This window comes from Balaenoptera physalus (genome assembly GCF_965194825.1).
Source record: "Balaenoptera physalus genome assembly, chromosome: X".
Lineage (NCBI taxonomy): Eukaryota > Metazoa > Chordata > Mammalia > Artiodactyla > Balaenopteridae > Balaenoptera > Balaenoptera physalus.
The window spans coordinates 11,476,188-11,491,946 of NC_138903.1; the positions used below are offsets into that span (position 1 = coordinate 11,476,188).

At 42.4% G+C, this 15,759-nt stretch overlaps 1 pseudogene across 1 annotated transcript; it reads left to right on the forward strand.

The window, feature by feature from the left end:
- Positions 1 to 597: 597 nt before the first annotated feature.
- LOC309653313 (DNA repair protein RAD51 homolog 4 pseudogene) lies at positions 598 to 3,386 on the forward strand (annotated as a pseudogene). The gene has a single exon. The product of its transcript is annotated as a DNA repair protein RAD51 homolog 4 pseudogene (transcript).
- Positions 3,387 to 15,759: the final 12,373 nt, after the last annotated feature.

Here is a 15,759-nt window from a genome sequence, read left to right on the forward strand (position 1 = left end):
GCAATCCTGTGTCTTTTGGTTGGAGCATTTAATCCATTAACGTTTAAGGTAATTATCGATATGTATGTTCCTATGACCATTTTCTTAATTGTTTTGGGTTTGTTTTTGTAGGTCCTTTTCTTCTCTTGTGTTTCCCACTTAGAGAAGTTCCTTTGGCATTTGTTGTAGAGCTGGTTTGGTGGTGCTGAATTCTCTTAGCTGTTGCTTGTCTGTAAAGCTTTTGATTTCTCCATCGAATCTGAATGAGATCCTTGCTGGGTAGAGTAATCTTGGTTGTAGGTTCTTCCCTTTCATCACTTTAAGTATATCTTGCCACTCCCTTCTGGCTTGCAGAGTTTCTGCTGAGAAATCAGCTGTTAACCTTATGGGAGTTCCCTTGTATGTTACTTGTCATTTTTCCCTTGTTGCTTTTAATAATTTTCCTTTGTCTTTAGTTTTTGTCAGTTTGATTACTATGTGTCTCAGCATGTTACTCGTTGGGTTTATCCTGCCTGGGACTCTCTGCGCTTCCTGGACTTGGGTGGCTATCTCCTTTCCCATGTTAGGGACGTTTTCCACTGTAATCTCTTCAAGTATTTTCTTGGGTCCTTTCTCTCTCTATTCTCCTTCTGGGACCCCTATAATATGAATGTTGGTGCATTTAATGTTGTCCCAGAGGTCTCTTAGGCTGTCTTCATTTCTTTTCATTCTTTTTTCTTTATTCTGTTCCGCAGCAGTGAATTCTACCATTCTGTCTTCCAGGTCACTTATCCGTTCTTCTGCCTCAGTTATTCTGCTATTGATTCCTTCTAGTGTAGTTTTCATTTCAGTTATTGTACTGTTCATCTCTGTTTGTTTGTTCTTTAATTCTTCTAGGTCTTTGTTAAACATTTCTTGCATCTTCTCGTTCTTTGCCTCCATTCTTTTTCCGAGGTCCTGGATCATCTTCACTATCATTATTCTGAATTCTTTTTCTGGAAGGTTGCGTATCTCCACTTCATTTAGTTGTTTTTCTGGGGTTTTATCTTGTTCCTTCATCTGATACATAGCCCTCTGCCTTTTCATCTTGTCTGTCTTTCTGTGAATGTGGTTTTTGTTCCACAGGCTGCAGGATTGTAGTTCTTCTTGCTTCTGCATAACTGAGTTTTTTTAAGTGATGCTATGAGATCTCTAGTATTGTTTGTTTATGTTTTTGTACACACTATACATATGAGATATCTCTACCTCTGGAAAGTATTGTCAAAATTGAATTTATAAAGCGCTCTATTTAATTGACTTAAGAGTAAGTGCTTACAAATTAAATATAAAAGGAGCTAGACAAAATGAGTTTCAAGTTCACATGAACAGGGAAATACTCTATTAATACCTGGTATTAAGGTTAGTTTAAGTTTGTTGATCTAATTGATATGGACATGTCTTTAGAGTCATCAATATTAAGTATAATACTTTTACTGCACCTAGGTTTAATAGAAATTAAATAAAATCTTGTTATAGCTGTTGGAAATTTGTCAGCAAGAAAAGTAACTTGGTATGATGGAAGTTTTGAGTGAATTAAATGCAACTGAGATAAGAGCTTTTAGGTAAACTCTATAAGAATAATTATATTCTGAAAATTATCTAAAATAGTCTCTCCAGATTTTGGTAACAATTACTTTCCTCTTGGTTTTCACTAGAAATTAAGGTTTTTAAGAGTTGAGGATTCTAATTTAAACATGTAATTAAAACTACTAAAAACAATAAAGGAGATGTTTCACCGTACAGTAGGAAAGTGGGATATGTGTTTTGGGTAAAAAAGGAGTTTTATGCATGGTCGGGCTGTGATTAGATTAAACTTAATTGGGTAAATGGATTTTGTTATTAAAAATTGGGAATTCCCTGGCAGTCCAGTGGTTAGGCACCTTCACTGCCGGGGCCCAGGTTTGATCTCTGGGGAACTGAAATCCCACAAGCCTCGTAAGGTGGCAAAAAAAAAGGAAACAAAAATAACTGAGGAGCTCCCATGGGGTCCACACCGTCCACACCATCGCTGCCTCCCGCCTCCCATGCCAGGTCCAGAAAGGGGCACAAGGTAGGGGGGGCATCTGGAGAGGGCCTGCAGATGCCCCTGGGCCAAGCGGCCCCAGGCCCCCAGGGAACATGGGTGTGCTCCAGGCCAGACTGTGCCCAGGCCTCACCCAGGACGTGGTCCAGCTTCTGCGCAGCTGTGGGATGAAGACAGTGATGGATCTGGTTTCTGCAGACCTGGAGGAGGTAGCCCAGAAATGTGGCTTGTCTTATAAGGCCCAGCCACCCTGAGGCCGGTACTGCTGGCTCAGTTCTCAGCTTTCCCCTTCAGTGGCACTGACCTGTACGAGGAACTGAAGACCTCCACTGCCATCCTGTCCACTGGCATTGGAAGCCTGGACAACTGCTTGATGCTGGTCGGTCTCTATACTGGAGAAGTGACTGGAATTGTAGGAGGCCCACCCAGGTAGCGGCGTAAACCCAGGTATGTCTTTGTGTGGCTGCAAATGTGGCCCATGGCCTGCAGCACAGCGTCCTATACGTCGGTTCCAGTGGAGGCCTCACAGCCTCCTGCATCCTCCAGCTGCTTTAGGCCAGGACTCCAGATGAGGAGGAGCAGGCAGGAGCTCTCCAGGGGATCCAGGTGGTGCATGCGTTTGACACCTTCCAGATGCTGGATGTGCTATAGGACTTACAAGGCGCTGGGGCCCAGCAGGTGAGCAGTTCTTCAGGGACTCTGACGGTGGTGGTTGCGGACTCAGTCACTGCGGTGGTCGCCCCACTTCTGGGAGGTCAGCAGAGGAAGGCTTGGCCTTGATGATGCAGCTGGCCCCAAGAGCTGAAGACCATGGCCCGGGACCTCAGTGTGACAGTGGTGGTGACCAACCACATGACCCGATATAGGGACAGCAGGAAGCTCAAACCTGCCCTCGGATGCTCCTGGAGCTTTGTGCCCAGCACCTGGCTTCTCCTGGACATCAGTCAAGGTGCAGGAGCATCAGGCAGAGGGCACCTGGCATGTCTGACCAAATCTCCTCGTCTGCCAACAGGTTTCCAAGAGATGGTGGACATAGGGACCTGGGGGAACCCAGAGCAGAGCCCAACGTACAGGGAGATCACATATGACTGTGATGTTGATTGGGAAAGAGAGAGGCATCAAGGTCCCCAGCTCTCCTGCACAGTAATGTCTGCTGTTCACTGCCGGCAGCCCTTGGGGCTGCAGAGAAGCTCTCGGGCTGGGCAGCCATCTCAGCCCTCAGCTCCTCTCTCTGGAAACACAGCACTGCTGGCAAGAGAGTATAATACTGTGGAAGGACCCAGAAATTCATGCTGGTTCCAGGTTTTCTTCCCTTGTTTCTACCACGTGCGTTTCCAGCAGGAGCCGAGTTCACTCTGGCTTGGGCATCTCTGAATCTGATCACCCTGTGTCGCCATCCTAACACAGTGACTGAGCCTGAGGCCTCTAGCTTATCTTTGCTTCCCTTCTTCTTCATTTTTTTTTTTTGGCCTCTGTTTTTCCATCTGTAAGATGGGGCTCCCTTTCCCTTAGCTGTGTCTTTGCATTACTGGGTGGAAGTAATCTTGCAAATGCAAACCTCTTCTTTATCTAGGTCCTGTTCTTAAAAACATACAAAGGAAATTAAAAAAAAAAAAAAAGTAAACTGGTGCAGGACTAGATTTGTTTCCTCTCTGCTAAGAGAACAAGTTTACTTAGAATGCTGTTTTTGATAACAGATTGTGTGAACTTCCTTGCCTTTAAGTGATCTGTATTTGTTTGTAAGTACTCACAGTGACCTATGACTCTGTCTGACCAAATGTTTTTAAAACGTTCTGATATTTTTTGATGAACTTCCTATGAAATTCTAATTAAAGTTCTTTTTTTTTTTTAAATTAATTTATTTATTTCTGGCCACGGGACATGTGGGATCTTAGTTCCCCGACCAGGGATCGAACCCGAGCCCCCTGCATTGGAAGCATATTCTTAACCACTGAACTGCCAGGGAAGTCCCTTAAAGTTCTTTTGACTTCAGCTAACTTTAGGATGCTTCAGAGGGCCCCTGAGGCACCTCAGGAAAAAAAATACATATATATATATATAAAAAAAAAAATATATATATATATATATATATATATATATAAAACTAAGTAGGATTGGTTGGTTTGTTAAATTCCATGGAAAGCATTGTCAAGTGAGTGATAAGCCTCCTCAGATTATACGGTATGTATAAATGTTATTAATATAGGCATTCTAGCAATTATATAAAGTTTCTGAAATTTGGATATGTCCTGGTATAATGTTATAATTTTAGTTGTTTTCTTAAAATGTTGTATGTCACAACAACTTGGATAAGCTTCTTTGTCAAAAAGCATTGTGATCAGATCTTTAACCTTGCCTTTTTAAGACTTTAACATTCAGAGACAGCTAAGCTGATGCTTTGCAGAACTGCTGCATCTTCAAGAAGAGTCATAGAAAGGACATTTTGACAAGGGCAGGTTTCTGATAACTTTTAAATCATACTGCTAAACTAGGTAAGCTATTTTAAAGGTCTAATGGAAACTCTGATTTCATAAAACTGTTAGTAAGAAGGATTAATTTTATAGGACTGAGTAAGCGGATGAATATGGTTATAAGTTTTTGGTTTTGCCTGAAATATTACTGGCTTTTAATCTGTGTTTTTACAGATGTAAGGAAACCTTTCCCCTTAAATATAGTTATGACACAGTCGGAAAATTAAAATTAATTGATAGGTATGGGAACTGTTACCAAAAGCCTAAGTCCAATTACAAATTACATAGCAACAGGGCTAAGGGGTTTCATCAGGTTAAAATAATTGTAGATAAAGAAGGAAAGAGAATTGTGCTATTTACTAAAGATTCTAAGGAATATTCCCTGCCCAAGGCTGATCAATTCCGTTCCACAGTCACCCCCTCATTGCCCCTGTTCAGCAGGAAATAGCCAGAGCAGTCTCACCCCTTTCCCACAAGACTGTGGAATGGACATTGTCAGTGGGGAATTGTAATAGGGAATAACAAATCTGACTCTATATTAGATCCGTTTCCTTAACTTTTGTATTCTATTGCTTTTGCTACAAGTTAATCACTAAAGAGATGTTGCCTATAGCTTAAAGTATACATAGTGGCCCATCTCAGGAAACCCTGCCCCCATGCTTGAATGTTAAACTGCAATACCTTTGTTCAGCTCACAGGGAACATCCTGACCCAGGCCATCTCTGAATGGCTGCAGGAAAGAAGAAATTAACACATCCCCTCCTGGGTCTGGCTGAAACCAGGAGACATTTGCAACAACTTATGACCTATATTGCCTGTTTTGCAAAATTGTTGTTTCTTGCATTAACAAATGTGTGACGGAGCCTCTGATAAAATGATAATATGTAGTTCCATATGAGATCAGTGATCCTAATAGTGTAACTCTAGATATGGGAAGAAGCAACAATAGGGAATATTTTCCTGGACCACAAGAGGCTAGTAAGATAGGTGATCCAAAGACTTTTGGCTACTGTTAACAAGGCCTAGTCCAGTAATAGCACATTGAGCGGCCTACCAATGAAATCTTCGCCAGACCTGGAAATGAGCATTCCTAGCACCATGGGACAAAATGGTCATGAAATGCCCCCAAAACCATGGTCAAATTTATGACCATGAAGGGGCTCTGTCAACTAAAAACTGGCACTTGCCATCTACCTCTAAAAGGATTAAATAATGAGCCGCTGCAGCTGCTGACCTTCAACACCCCCTGAAAGGAGTTCAGGGTGGAGAGCAGGAATGAGGCCCTCTGTGCTCTGGGAAAAACTGGCAGAACAGGTCTTCAGATAGTTAGTTAGTTTCAGAAGATTTTATGAGCTCACATTCTTGCATCTTCTCATATCTAGAAAAGCACTAAAATCATTAAGGGTGACATCTGCTTTGGCCATTGAGGAGAGAAATGCATTTGGAAGTACAAATGGAGTAGCTGTGTCAGACTCAGATGCCATCAGCCATTCTCAAAGCGGTGTCTGCTGGTGAAACCGAGCAGGACCCTGTGGGTACCTCTGTCAAGTTTATGATTAACCTCCTTATCTGAACCTTTATTCTTTTTCTTGTTCAAAACTTGTTCTCCTCAAAATTGAGGAGTATCAAAGAAAACGGGGCAAGATGGACAACGGGAAGGGAGTGAGGCTGAGTAGACAAAATAATAGATGTCCACTACAGTATTCTACTCCATTGTCAGATCACTGAAGGGGAGGAGGGAGAGTGGAGCTTTCTTTAATTGCACTTTTCTTGTGTATCAGGCATGATGCTAAGCATTTTTCATTTTTCATACATAATTTCCTTTAATTACCACAACAGCTCTATGAGACAGGTATTACTTTGATTCTGGAGTTGAGATTCAGAGAGGCTTAGCGACTTGTCCAAATTTGTACAGCTAGTAAGATGCAGAACAAAACCCAGAGCATTTTGATTCCAAAGCCCAACATAGTGACTGCCGTCCTATATTTCCTCCCATTTGTCTGATGATGTGTGTTGGTTTCTGCTTCAGAAAAAATAATCCCCAGAGTTCTGGTCAAGATTACCTGCAATCTATTTATACTCAAATTATGAATATAAAAATTCTCTTTGACTCAAGGACAAGTAAGCTATGATCCATTCTTTCTTTCGTATAAGGACTGGATTCTGTTCAGTTTTGTTTTCTTTTTAACATCTCATCTAGTGCCTTGGACATAGTAGGTGCCAAGTAAAAATGATTTTATAGGGTATAGTGAAAGGCTTTCTAACTACAACTCAAAATGCTGATGCAGTAAGAGAAAAGGGGACTTCCCTGGTGGCGCAGTGGTTAAGAATCCGTCTGCCAATGCAGGGGACACGGGTTCGAGCCCTGGTCCAGGAAGATCCCACATGCTGCGGAGCAACTAAGCCCGTGCACCACAACAAGAGAAGCCACGACAATGAAAAGCCTGTGCACCGCAACGAAGAGTAGCCCCTGCTCACCACAACTAGAGAAAGCCCACACGCAGCAACAAAGACCCAATGCAACCAAAAATAAATAAATAAATAAACATTAAAAAAAAATTTTTCTTAAATAAGAGAAGAGAGATGGATAAATTTGATGACATAAAAATAAATTTTTTTTTGCATGGCATAAAACAACATAAGTAAAGTCAAAGGATAAATGGCAAGCTGGGAAAAACTATTTGTAATATATTCCACAGATAAGGAGCTAAGATTCGTAATATGCAAAGAACTTTTATAATTGAGTTTAGAAAAACCAATAATCCTATGGGAAAAGTATGTGCAGAAGACATGGACAGTTTACAAAAAGAGATGTAAAAATGGCTCTTGAACTTATGACAAGATGCTCAGCTTCACTCATAATAACAGAAATGCAAATGAAAAGTACCCTGAGACACCACTCTCACCCATCAGAGTGGCAACAATTCAAAACACCGACACCACAATCTGTTAGTCAATTGTGAGCACTCTCGTTGCTGGAGGGAATGCAAAATTGTATAATCTCTATGGAGGGAAATTTGGCAATATCTAACAAAACTGCGTAAGTGCTTACCCTTTGACCCACCAATGCCACGTGTCAGAATTTACCCTGAAATACACCTCTAACAATATGAAAACACATGTGCAAAAGGTTACTCATTGCAGCATTATTTGTCCAAGGATAGGAGACTGGTCGAATAAACTGTGGGGTATCCAAACAAAGGAATGCTATGCAGATAAGTTTATATCACCAATAAAGGACAGATGGACATCGTATGCCTCCAGATGGGCTACCCTGAGAAGGACACAACATCACCTATTGAATATTCTGGCCAAAAATGCATAACATTTTCAGGTGTGCATACCTATGAGTACGAGACCCTCCCTCCCCTTGTGGATCCCAAAGCAGTTCCTGGAGGGCTTGGGGAGGGGCTTCTTGTTTGTATTCATGTGTGAAAGAGAACTGATTTCTTCTGCAGTCTTCTGCATCTCAGTAAAAGGCAATTCCAAGCTTCCAGTTGTTCAGACCAAAAGCTTTTACTCCTCAAGTTTCAATACCCCGTTCTTGATAAACCATAAGAAAAACATGAAATTGGAGTTAATCTTTTTGCAACAACATTTGACTCAGGCCCTCTGCTCAGACCTCAGGTTTGGAGGAAAGAGAAAGATGATCTGAGGATAAACAGATAACACCTATTCCAAACCAAATATTGGGACTTTCAACACAGTAGAGCTGGTACCCCTTAGAGATATCGTGATATCATAATAAATTGAGTATTAGTTTAAGGAAATCCCTGATTTATTTCTCAGTGATACCTGTAGAGCCAGAAGCTCATTGGGTGAGGCAGAGAACTTCAAAGAGCAGGTAGCACAGTGATAGAGCCCACACTTCCCCTCACCTTCAATTGGCAGCAGTCAGTTACATGGCCCCACCTAACTGCAAGGGATGCTGGGAAATGTAGTCTAGCTGTGTGCCCAGGAGGAGAAGGGAAATGGTTTGGTGAACAGCTAGCCAGTCTCTGCCACCTTGGTGATAGATTACAAATAATGTCTTCCCTTTCACATATTCACTAATATGAATCTACAATTATTAAATATTATTTATACTTTGCAAATGATGATGACTTGATTTCTCTTTAATTTATTAAATGGATTACCTACATGAAATTCCTGATAGCGTAGAAAACCCATTCAGGACACTATGGATGCCAAACCTTAAGGAACATTGCACTCAAGTCATATCAAACCGTTTCTCAGAAATATTCCCTGGTGATGGCAATGGAGAGACTCCAGAAAGAAGGCTGGTGTCTCCAGTGAGGAATAAAATTAAGCGCTGCTGAAGCAATTCTCAAGTGGTAGCTGATAACAACTGCACACCAGCTGTTCCCACTTTATAACACTTTTCCATAAAGCCCCAGATTTCAGCTTTTGGCATTTTTTTTTTTTTTACCGTTTTCCCTCTGTAATGGAATTTGTATATTTCACTTACATGGAGGCTCAAAAGTGAGCAAAGTAAGAAGGGATGCTAAGATTGGAAAACATAGGTGTTAAAAAAAAAATAAGAAGAAAAGAAAAATTAGATGACTTTAGGACTAAGGGCGCTAGAGCAGGGTGCATGAGTGATAGAAACGGCACGTGGATCGTGTAATTTTGCCATTGGCCATTTTCTCTCTTTGAGCTTCCACTCTAGTCTTTTGCAAATTACATCCATTTACTCAGCAGGTTCCTGACCCTGCTGGGAAGTCTTAAATCAGAGATCCTGATTTAATTGCTTTGGGGGCTGGGGTCTGAGGCTTTGGAATTGTTCACAATTCCCCCTGGGGTGATTCTTCTGTACAGCAGAGCTGAGAACCACTGATTTCCACTCTGCATTGCTTTTTGGTTGACTAATTTGGGGTACTTGACCATACCGCTGATGAAATTGACTCAGATGAAATTGAAAGTCCATACATTTAAAATATGTAAAGAAAAATACACCTACCCAGGGCATAGTTAGAATTGTGACCTGCGCTAAAAACAACCTCTGGACAGCCAAAAACAGTGATCACAAAGTTCCTGCACTGCAGTTCATCTGATTTCTTCTCACAGGGAGCTCTGAAGGCCAAGATTTTTGAATTATGTGGTTTCCTCAGTTATGTCCTTGAACAACTTTGTAGGAAGTTGGGACGAGCTTATCACCAGTTTTAATGACTTGCGTATCTGATCAAGTAGGCAATTTGGGGACCCGCCTGACCCTGTCAGTGCAAACTTAGCTGGTCCTTTGCAAAGGCAAGCAGGACAGGCGGTCACCCGGCATTGGGGTGACCATGCCGAATGCCATTGTTTATGAAGGCTGTTCTGCACATGTGGTGGGTTACCCTAAGACTTTCTGTCAAGTCCAGTTGAACAACATTCATATAGACCAGGGTTTCTCCAAAATGTCAGTAGTGCTGAGGTTGAGAAACCTTGATTAAAAGCAAACATGTCCACAAAGTCCAAAGGGAAGAACCATTTGGGGGACCTCTAATAGTATAGATCAGTGGCTCTCAGTCACTGGGAGCGGTTTTGCCTTCCAGGGATATTTGGCAGTGTCTGGAGACACTTTTGTTTGTCACACCTGGGAGGGGGTTGCTACTGGCATCGAATGGGTACCGTCCAGGGGTGCTGCTCAACATCCGACAGTGCACGACACAGCCCCCTCACAACAAAGAACGATCCAGCTCCAAATGGTAGAGTGCCAAGGTGGAGAAACCGTGGCCCAGGATCGCCTCTGTTTTGGCCGTTGGATCCCCCGGTCTTTCCACCACCGTTTGCTTTTGTGCTTTTGCTCCTGACCTTGGCGTCTGCCCTTGTATTGCCAAGGCAGTTTTGGATGTCTAGACCCGATGCAACTTTGGCATCGCAGTAGGGTGGCTGAGAGGACGGAGCCTTGGCACAGAACCCAGCGCCTAGAACAGATCGACACCGGGGAGCAGGCCAGGTAACATCAAAGGTTCAGCCAGGCTTGGGGGAGACAAGTCACAGTGACAATTCAAGCCGACAGTCAACACAAATGACCCTGCAAAAGACATCTATCTTGTCCTGCCAGGCGCAGGAACAGGGTGGCTGGGAATCTGGGGCAGTAGAGACTTATACGGTAAAATCAGGCTGTTTCCGGAAAGTCGGGCAATAGGTAAGACGGCCCCAGGTAGCAAGCTGGGGTTTGGGGGCAGGGCTAGATCCTGGGCTGAGGCACCTTGCAAGTGTGAGTCAGGACACCGGGGGGAGGAGGAAACCTGGATACTTTGCAAGCCCGCTGAAGGAGGATTTGAGACAGGCTAGAGTATAATTACAAAGCAGGGCAGGTGGGAGGCTTGGGCTCAGTTCAGAGAAAGGTGATGGATATTCATTAGCAGCGTGGGAATGCCACGGGAGAGGGCAGGTCGAGACGTGGAAAGCACTGCCGAGCCCAGCCGTAAGCAGCGGGACGCTGCTGCCTGGGACTGAAAAATAGGAGCACTGACTCCGTAACAAAGAGCAACTCTCCCTTTCCCCAACACCACACATGCACGTGCACGCGTGTGCACATACACTCACGTACACATACACACACGCACACAGCACTGGCCCCCCTCCAACACCACGGTAGGGGTTGCAGAGACAGTCCTTGCCTGCACACAGGAGTGGCCTGCTTCCTGTGGAAGCAAAAGCTGCTCGGTGAATAGAGGAGAAGCAAACCAGTTGAGACCAAAAGTGTAATTAGTTATTTGTTGTGTTTTTCGTTTTTAGATAGCTTTGGCTTTATCTCAAAATTACATTTTTCTATAACATTTTAAACATAACATACATTCCTCATAGAAGATCTGGAACCTGCAAAAGAATAAAAAGAAGAAAATATTACCTTGCATTCCCATGATCTGTTGATATCTCTATTAACGCCTCTATTAATATTCTTCTAGTCTATTTTTTCTTTGTGACGATTCTAGTTCTTTTCAAACAGAGAGGAAATACTTTTCTCTCTGTAACTTTGTATCCTTAACATTAGGACAAAATCATTTCCCTTGCTATTGCAAACTCTGTATGAATAATTTTTGTGACATTTCTGGATTTTTCTGTTTATAAAGTCAACCCATGCTCAGTGTAGAAAATTTGGAAAATACAGAAAAGTTTAAAAACATTTGTATAATCTGTAATTCCATATTTCAAGGATAATCACTCTGAAGATGTCGGTGGGTTTTTCCTGTTCCTTTTTTGCTTTAATGGCACCTTTTATTCTAATGGTCATTAACTGATATTCACCTTATAACTTGCTTGACATATAGTAATAATCCAGGCAAATATCTCCCTGAATTTTTCTGTGGCCAGGACCTTGCTTCATTTGAATCCATAAGAAAATGTGAATTGTTTTCTTTAGATAGACTCTGGATTTATATGTCACTTTGGATTCCTCCAGGTGATAAACCACCTACCCAAGAAATAATGAATAGGGAAGCCTGCCTTTTCCTGTTCATCACTACTTTTGCAGGTAATACTTTTTCTCCTTCTTCTTAATGGAAATATTCTGCAGTATATTAAGTTTTGTGGTGTGGGTAAAACTATTAAAAATACTTATGAATCCAGAGCTAGAATCTCATTAGGGATTTTGGTGAACATTGTTTTGCATAATCCAAACCTTACTTTATACATGCAAATACACCTACAAACAAGAATTTTTGCCCCAGCAAAACTGAGGTTTTGCCTCTAAAACTGCTGGGAATGGAGATATTTGTTCAAAGGTAACAAAAGGTGTTGGTAGGAAAAATCGACTTAAAGTCAGAAGGTCAGAGTTTGACTTGATCTTGGCTATGCAGCCATGGAAACTTAGCAAATTGTTTATTTTCCCTGAGCCTCAGTTTCCTTGTCTGTAAGATGGGGATACTAGCTACCGCACAGAGGATTAAGTGAAGTAACAAATACAGAGAACAATGCCTGGCAGAGGAGCCCCTTTATTAGATGCTGGCAGTGAGTCAAGCGAAGTTCTACATCACAGGCTGACAACCTATAGTCCAAGGGCCGAATCTGGCATACTGCCTGTTTTTATAAATAAAGTTTTTTTGGAACACAGCTCTTAGGGAGTCACATCGAGAGCCCAAGTCTATCTGAATTCGAAGCATGTGAGCTGAGCAAGCTCTCTATAATGCCCCTTCAATAGAAATTTGGGTTAGATCTGAACTCTTGCAATCTTAACGTCTGCTTCTGTCATAACACCACCCTCTCAACCATTGATAATGTTTGGGCCTTGAAAACAGGCATCGGTAACTTTAACATTGATTCCAGCATGCTGTGATGTAATTCTTCCAGCAGAAACCACATCTCAACTCCAAATCAATATACCAAACTGGAACTCAGGGAGGTGGATGAAAGATTGTCAGCGTCAAGAACTATGAAAGAGCTGAGATTTGACGCTACCAGCCAGCTCATGAGTTAGCCTGCCACGGTTTCATGGATGCTGGCAGAAGACATGAGATTCCTGGGTCAGAGACAAAAGACTTTCGTATTCTCAAAACCACAAGCAGCATGAGCTTCATATTCGTATCATATCCTTCTTGCTTCCCAAGCCTCATGGGGGCTGTACAGAGTGGCCCAGGTAGACACTGTGAATGCAGTGGTTTTGCAGCATAATCAAAGAACCCTGAGCTTAGGGAACCCAAATGTTTTTATGGCGGACAGAAAGCAAACCTGCCTGAGTTTTGCATCAGGGGGAGATACCATCTGTATTATACTGGGCAGTAAAGAAACCTGGTCTTTGCTCTGGAGGAAGATGTTGTTTCTGCCTTTCAAGGATGCTATACAGACGTCCTTGAGAAAAAAAAAGTCCAGCACAAAGGCCATCAGCACCTCCACCAGCAAGACACGCAGAAACTCCGGAGACTCGTGGAGAAGTGTCTTCAACCATAGTTAACAAAGGCTCTGTGTTGCTATGTTCTGTGCATTGAGTGATTTTTACTTTCTGTAGGTTCTCAGACAGAAAATACTAAATCTTCCTCTTCACAAGCCATGATGGGGCGAACTTGTCTTTACAATTCATAAGCAATAATTTTACTTTCATTCCAGCCAAGTGTGCTCTCTTCTTACAAAGTAAGCACTTTCTTCTTTGATTCATGAAACATGGCAGTGAATATCCTAAGGCTTATTATTCTGACAGTCCCGGCCAGGCTGAAAATTTCAAACCAGTACCAACTCCCCAGCTGTCATTTTCAAGTCTTCAGCTCTCTTCCCTGCGGTTGAAAGCAGGTCTTTTACAAGCCTCATCTGAGCAGCCAAGTAGCGGTATCTGACACCAACTGAATACACCACCACCTTTTCAATTCAACAAATCATTTCTATCTTCTGAAATGCTTGAGGCCACCAGATGTCCTGAGAACAAACTAACATATCATTTAAGACGGGCAACGAAAGATGGCCATTAAAGAAAAAAGCAGACGTATCTATTTGCTCAATGCCTGACTGTCAGCGGAGCAAAGCGAATGCATACACACTCGACATCATCAAGAAGAAGACAGCAGCATATCTTTATTCAGAATCAACACTGCCTGCAGGTACAAAACACACATACGTTTCCTACCCACATCTGCTGATGAGATGACCAAGTAACATGTGTGTAAGTGTGTAACGGAGACTGGCAAACAGAAGTGTACGTCTTTCAAGAGCACAGACTTCACTCCCGTCTTCTCCATTGGATGGCTGTCTTCCCAGGGGGCTCTTCTGCCAGCTACTTCTGAGTCAAGGTCCGTATCTACCAAGGATCTGAGAGTGGCTTGTGTTCCATATATTTTAGGGGATTGGATGGCCCCATTTTAATGGTCAAACTGAATGCATACAGTTATACCAGGCTTGTTAACATCCCATCGTAGACGTTGTAACTGACCACGTATTGACAGGTCAAGAGAGTGGCTCTTTTCAGATGAATTGGGGTCCTAGTGGTAAAGAGTGAGCTTATTATTTGTTCTTTTGTGGTTAAAGTTTCTATCAAATATACTACTATATGTCTTTGAAAGCCACCTTGAATTCTTTTTCAAATGAGGCACAGTTCCAAACAAATGGATCAGACAGAAGACCTACCTTCAGGGGGCTGTTCGCCTAGTTAAGTGGGCTATAACGTGCAAAAATATCCAAGCCTCCTGAAAGAGGTATAACACACTAGGGCCAAAGGGAAGAGGATTCACATTTGGAAAGAAATCAGAAAATAGTTCTTGGAGGAGATGGTGTTTGAGACGGACTCTTAATAGATCGGTAGGATTCAGAAAGCTGGAAGGGAGCCAAGGAGGCTCATCCTGAGAAGTGAGAAAATACGGACTATGTTTAAGGAACAAAGCGTACTCCACTGTGACCTGATGCTAAGTTACAAGAGAGAATAACAAAAACTGCCTCTGTGAGGGACCCTGAGGGTCAGGCTGAGGCATTTGAAGGAACTTGGGAAGATGGGGCGCTGCGGGCTTTTGAAGAGCAAGGATTGTGGTTTCATATCCCCTAGTCCCTTTGATGTCTTCTGATCAGTGAAAAGGGCTACACAGAGTAGACACGCAGCTATGTGGAGAGAATACCGAAAGAATTCAGAAAATTGGGCCGTGATAGGTTTGCTAACTACTAATTCCTGAGGACCTATGACCACTCTAGGTTTCAGGAGGTTTACAAAGTAACTTGAAGCCTTGTGTGTCTCTAAGGAACTGATAGAGAAAGCAAGACAGGGGAAGAAATGTATTATATATGGGTAGGTATCATCAAATGGACAAATAGCACATTGTAGGGAAAATTCACCAGCAATGTGGGAGTCCATAAAACACAGACACTGAGTCCCATATGATTGAAGAAAGTACGTCAAATAGAAGAGTATCAAAATGGAGATCTCATTGGTCAACAAAATTGACCTTTGCTGCCGAAACATACAAAATACGGAGTACTTTTCTGTGCGCCATTTTTGTAGAGTTGCACCGTTCAGTAGCTGTGGCTAATTGAATGTAAATTTAAATTAATTTAAAGTGCAGGTCCTCAGTCCCACTAGCTACGTCCTGATGTTCAGCAGCCGCACGTGGCTAGCAGCTACCGTATTTGCATATTAACAGCACAGGCATAGACCTTATGTCATCATGGCAGGAAGTTCCGTTGGCACTGTTTGAGGGTTATGGTTAAGTCTGAGAGGTGGGGCAAAAGGATCATGAACGCTTTGAGAAACTAACAAAAGTTGTGGGCCCTTTCCTAATAAAATGTGCAAACACATATCCACATGCTATTTTGTATATACCTTCAGGGTTTTTTTTTTTATGACTTCCCGAAACCTATTCATAGATCACT